The following is a 6,308-nucleotide window of genomic DNA, read 5'->3' as shown; positions in this document are numbered from 1 at the left end:
GTGGGTGGGCAGGAGGGGCGGCTGTGCTGGGCATGGACAGGGGGTGGGTGGGCAGGAGGGGCGGCTGTGCTGGGCATGGACAGGGGGGGGTGGGCAGGAGGGGCGGCTGTGCTGGGCATGGACGGGGGAGGGGGTGGGCAGGATGGGCGGCTGTGCTGGGCATGGACGGGGGGGTGGGCAGGAGGGGCGGCTGTGCTGGGCATGGACAGGGGGGGGTGGGCAGGAGGGGCGGCTGTGCTGGGCATGGACGGGGGAGGGGGTGGGCAGGAGGGGCGGCTGTGCTGGGCATGGACGGGGGGGGTGTGCAGGAGGGGCGGCTGTGCTGGGCATGGACGGGGGGGGTGGGCAGGAGGGGCGGCTGTGCTGGGCATGGACAGGGGGGGGTGGGCAGGAGAGGCGGCTGTGCTGGGCATGGACGGGGGAGGGGGTGGGCAGGAGGGGCGGCTGTGCTGGGCATGGACGGGGGAGGGGGTGGGCAGGAGGGGCGGCTGTGCTGGGCATGGACGGGGGGGGTGGGCAGGAGGGTTTGGCTGTGCTGGGCATGGACGGGGGGGTGGGCAGGAGGGGTGGCTGTGCTGGGCATGGACAGGGGGGGGGTGGGCAGGAGGGGCGGCTGTGCTGGGCATGGACGGGGGGGGTGGGCAGGAGGGGTGGCTGTGCTGGGCATGGACAGGGGGGGTGGGCAGATGGGGCGGCTGTGCTGGGCATGGACAGGGGGGGTGGGCAGGAGGGGCGGCTGTGCTGGGCATGGACGGGGGAGGGGGTGGGCAGGAGGGGCGGCTGTGCTGGGCATGGACAGGGGGGGGTGGGCAGGAGGGGCGGCTGTGCTGGGCATGGACGGGGGGGTGGGCAGGAGGGGTGGCTGTGCTGGGCATGGACGGGGGGGGTGTGCAGGAGGGGCGGCTGTGCTGGGCATGGACGGGGGGGTGGGCAGGAGGGGCGGCTGTGCTGGGCATGGACAGGGGGGGGGTGGGCAGGAGGGGCGGCTGTGCTGGGCATGGACGGGGGAGGGGGTGGGCAGGAGGGGCGGCTGTGCTGGGCATGGACGGGGGAGGGGGTGGGCAGGAGGGGCGGCTGTGCTGGGCATGGACGGGGGGGGTGGGCAGGAGGGTTTGGCTGTGCTGGGCATGGACGGGGGGGTGGGCAGGAGGGGTGGCTGTGCTGGGCATGGACAGGGGGGGGGTGGGCAGGAGGGGCGGCTGTGCTGGGCATGGACGGGGGAGGTGGGCAGGAGGGGTGGCTGTGCTGGGCATGGACAGGGGGGGTGGGCAGATGGGGCGGCTGTGCTGGGCATGGACAGGGGGGGTGGGCAGGAGGGGCGGCTGTGCTGGGCATGGACGGGGGAGGGGGTGGGCAGGAGGGGCGGCTGTGCTGGGCATGGACAGGGGGGGGTGGGCAGGAGGGGCGGCTGTGCTGGGCATGGACGAGGGGGTGGGCAGGAGGGGTGGCTGTGCTGGGCATGGACAGGGGGGGGTGGGCAGGAGGGGCGGCTGTGCTGGGCATGGACGGGGAGGTGGGCAGGAGGGGTGGCTGTGCTGGGCATGGACAGGGGGGGTGGGCAGATGGGGCGGCTGTGCTGGGCATGGACAGGGGGGGGGTGGGCAGGAGGGGCGGCTGTGCTGGGCATGGACAGGGGGGGGGTGGGCAGGAGGGGCGGCTGTGCTGGGCATGGACGGGGGAGGGGGTGGGCAGGAGGGGCGGCTGTGCTGGGCATGGACAGGGGGGGTGGGCAGGAGGGGCGGCTGTGCTGGGCATGGACAGGGGGGGTGGGCAGGAGGGGCGGCTGTGCTGGGCATGGACAGGGGGGGTGGGCAGGAGGGGCGGCTGTGCTGGGCATGGACAGGGCGGACAAATCAGCCACTAAGTGACACTTTTTGGGGACCAGTGACACTAATACAGTGATCGGTGCTAAAAATATGCACTGTCACTGTACTAATGACACTGGCAGGGAAGGGGGTTAACATCAAGGGGCAATCAAAGGGCTCAATGTGTCCCCAGGGAGTGCTTGCTAACTGTGTGGGGGGAGGTGCTTTTACTGTAATGCCGCATACACACGATCGGAAATTCGGCCAGCAAAAGACCGGTGTGAGCTTTTGGTCGGAAAATGCGACCGTGTGTAGTACGCTCCATCGGACTTTTGCTGGCCGAATTCCAGCCAGCAAAAAAGATTGAGAGCAGGTTCTCAATTTTTCGGTTGGTAAAAGCTCCTATCCGAAAATGCGATCGCCTGTACAAATTCCGACGCGCAAAATTTCTCCGCATGCTCGGCAACAATTCAACGCATGCTCGGAAGCATTGAACTTCATTTTCTCGGCTCGTCGTAGTGTTGTACGTCACCGTGTTCTTGACGGTTGAAAGTTCAGCGACCTTTTGTGTGACCCGTGTGCATGCAAGGCAAGCTTGAGCGGAATCCCGTCAGAAAAGCCGCCATATCTTTTTTCGACGAGAAGTCCGATCGCGTGTACGCGGCATAAGAAGGGAGCGATCCGCGTTCCTGCTTAGCAGAAACACAAGACCTCCGTCTTCCCCTCTCACAGAACGGAGATCTGAATGGTTCACATAGGCCGACCGCCGTTCTGTCTGCCTCGGGAACGATCGGCTGATTGGCTGCCGCTGTGACCAATCACTGCCGGAGCTGGTCGGGTGCGCCCCAGACCCCGGAAGAGCGAAATCAGGCCCAGGTACGAGATTTGGCGCAGTGTATGTACGCCGGGCGGTCCAGAAGCGGTTAAACGTGATAAACTCGTCCTAAATTGACATGGATGTGCAAATAAAGTCCATAGAGATTGTACAAACACTGTAACACTTCTATGGACTTTATTTGCACAGACAATTCAGGACGAGTTTTTCATGTTTGATGCACTTTTATTGTGTCTTTTATGTGATTTATTAATCTAGCACAAGGGGGCAGCGCACTTCTTATGATTGGACGGAGCTTGTTACACCTCCTCCCCCTCCTCCTCGGATTGGTGATTTAGAGACGCCGCTGTCCGTTTGACTTTTTATTGTATTTGTTTTACTTGTTTTTTTGTCACTAAGGTTTACAGATTTTTTTTTTTTTTTTTGCAAGCGCGTGAATATTAATTTTAGATGTATTACTATGTATCATATGATAAAAGATGGATCTGAGACTACTGGATAATCAACCAATGTAGAAAACCGATTCGTCCAACTGAACGGGGTACCTCCACTTTATCTGAAAGGGGGGGACAAGAAGAGTTGTAAAGGAGGACCAATCACGGTGTGTGTAATTGGTGATGTAAGTATTACTAGTATATTTTCTGTACCGATCAGTATCTCGATTGCGATCAAAACTAAACTACTGTCCACAAAAATGCAACTCACTCACTTTTTTTTAACCAAAGACACATACACTATATTGGCAAAAGTATTGGGACGCCTGCCTTTACACGCAGACGAACTTTAATGGCATCCCAGTCTTAGTCCGGAGGGTTCAATATTGAGTTGGCTCCGCCCTTTGCAGCTATAACAGCTTCACCTCTTCTGGGAAGGCCGTCCACAAGGTTTAGGAGGGTGTCTATGGGAATGTTTGACCATTCTTCCAGAAGCACATTTGTGAGGTCAGGCACTGATCTTGGACGAGAAGGCCTGGCTCGCAGTCTCCGCTCTAATTTATCCCAAAGGTGTTCTATCGGGTTGAGGTCAGGACTCTGTGCAGGCCAGACAAGTTCCTCCAGCCCAAACTCACTCATCCATGTCTTTATGGACCTTGCTTTGTGCACTGGTCCAAATCATTAGGTGGAGGGGGGATTATGGTGTGGGGGGAGGAGGGATTATGGTGTGGGGGTTGTTTTTCAGGGGTTGGGTTTGGCCCCTTAGTTCCAGTGAAAGGAACTCTTAAGGCGTCAGCATACCAAGACATTTTGGACAATTTTATGCTCCCAACTTTGTGGGAGGAGTTTGGGGACGGCCCCTTCCTGTTCCCAACATGACTGCCCACCAGTGCACAAAGCAAGGTCCATAAAGACATGGATGAGCGAGTTTGGGGTGGAGGAACTTGACTGGCCTGCACAGAGTCCTGACCTCAACCCGATAGAACACCTTTGGGATGAATTTAGAGCGGAGACTGTGAGCCAGGCCTTCTCATCCAACATCAGTGCCTGACCTCACAAATGCTCTTCTGGAAGAATGGTCAAACATTCCCATGGACACCCTCCTAAACCTTGTGGACGGCCTTCCCAGAAGAGGTGAAGCTGTTATAGCTGTAAAGGGCGGAGCCAAATCAATATTGAACCCTCCGGACTAAGACTGGGATGTCATTACAGTTCATGTGCGTGTAAAGACAGGTGTCCCAATACTTTTGGTGATATAGTGTATATTGTATTGTCATCTAATGTACCTAATCGGGGTGATGGGTTTGTGCTACAAATGCTATACTGAAAAGATCAAACTTATATTTGTCATCATTGGTGATGCAAACCATCTGTGCCCCCCCCCCCTTTTCTATTTATTTTTTTCTCCCCTTTTTTTATCCCTTATTTTACCTCTTTCCCTTGATTTCATACCTTCCTTTATAAGTATTGAAAATTCATACAAATGGGAATACAAGGTGTTACTGCTCCGAATGGAGACAGTCATCGTAATAACAAACACAAAAAGGGCGCAGCGACCTCGTGTATTATACAACACGCAATTACTCAAATCAGATATTACACTCACAATAGAAGAGATGAAATATTGTCCTACAACAGCCTTGAGGTCCTGGTCACATTGACCCGCCACAGACTGGAAATGGAGCGGCCCCAAAAATTCTCCACCCAAAACTGATCATCAGCTCGGAGTGTGGACAAGTCTTGGTTGTCACGATCAAACTCTCCTTACTGCACGGGGATCGTCTACATTGTGAGGAGGAATGAGAACAAATGATCTCTGGTAAAACCAGGGCCTCCCCTCTTCTAAGTCACCCCTTGTCTCTGCCCCCTACTCATCTCCAAGTATCTTCCCTTGGTTCCACCCCCTACCCACCTCCAAGCACTATCCCTTTATTCCAATACCCATGCACCTTCAAGCACAGCCCCCTTGATCCACCCCCTACCCACCTCCAAGGACCATCCCTTTGATCCACCCCCTACCCACCTCCAAGGACCATCCCTTTGTTCCAACCCCTACCCACCTCCAAGCACCGACCCTTTGATCCACCCCCTACCCATCTTCAAGAACCATCCCTTAGATCCACCATTTACCCACCTCCAAGGACCACCCCTTTGTTCCACCCCCTACCCACCTCCAAGCACAGCCCCTTTGTTCCACCCCCTACCCACCTCCAAGCACCATCCCTTTGTTCCACCCCCTACCCACCTCCAAGCACCATCCCTTTGATCCACCGTTTACCCACCTCCAAGGACCATCCCTTTGTTCCACCCCTACCCACCTCCAAAGACCATCACTTTGTTCCACCCTCTACCCACCTCCAAGCACAGCCCCTTTGTTCCACCCCCTACCCACCTCCAAGCACAGCCCCCTTGATCCACCCCCTACCCACCTCCAAGGACCATCCCTTTGTTCCACCCCTACCCACCTCCAAAGACCATCACTTTGTTCCACCCTCTACCCACCTCCAACCACAGCCCCCTTGATCCACTCCCTACCCATCTTCAAGAACCATCCCTTTGATCCACCGTTTACCCACCTTCAAGAACATCCCTTTGATCCACCCCTACCCACCTCCAAGCATCATCCCTTTGCTCCATCCTCTACTCAGCTTTAAGCACCATCACCTTGTTCCACCCCCTACTCACCTCAAAGCATCGCCCCTTTGTTCCACCCCCCACCTCCTAGTACCAGCCATTTTAGAGAATACAGAACCAGGTATTATTTTGTGTTGCTATTGTTGCTGGCAACAGTAGACCCTTGTCAGCAACAATAAATCTCCCCAACAACAATATACCCCCCCCATACAACAACCTCTCCAGCAACAATAGGCCTTCTGTCAGCAACAATAGATCTCCCAGCAGCCAGGAACAATAGATCTCTCCTTCAACAGTAGATCCCACCAGCAACAATAGACCCCCGCCAGCAACAATAGACCCCCACCAGCAACAAAAGGCCCCCGCCAGCAACAATAGACCCCCGCCAGCAACAATAAATCCCCCCAGCAACATAAAACCCCCCACAACAAATTTCACAGCAACAAAAGATGATTCCCATCAACAGGAGACCCCCCAGAACCAATAGATCCTCTTGCAGCCAGCATCAAGAGACCCTTCAGCACACCCCAGCACCCCTTGCTAGAAATGCTGGAAATGTGTTTCCTCGCATTCCTGCTGAAAAAAAGCCCTGGATATAAT

The sequence above is a fragment of the Aquarana catesbeiana genome, linkage group LG05, assembly GCF_042186555.1.
Source record: "Aquarana catesbeiana isolate 2022-GZ linkage group LG05, ASM4218655v1, whole genome shotgun sequence".
In the NCBI taxonomy this organism is placed as follows: Eukaryota; Metazoa; Chordata; class Amphibia; order Anura; family Ranidae; genus Aquarana; species Aquarana catesbeiana.
Note: the sequence above shows the minus strand (reverse complement) of the source record.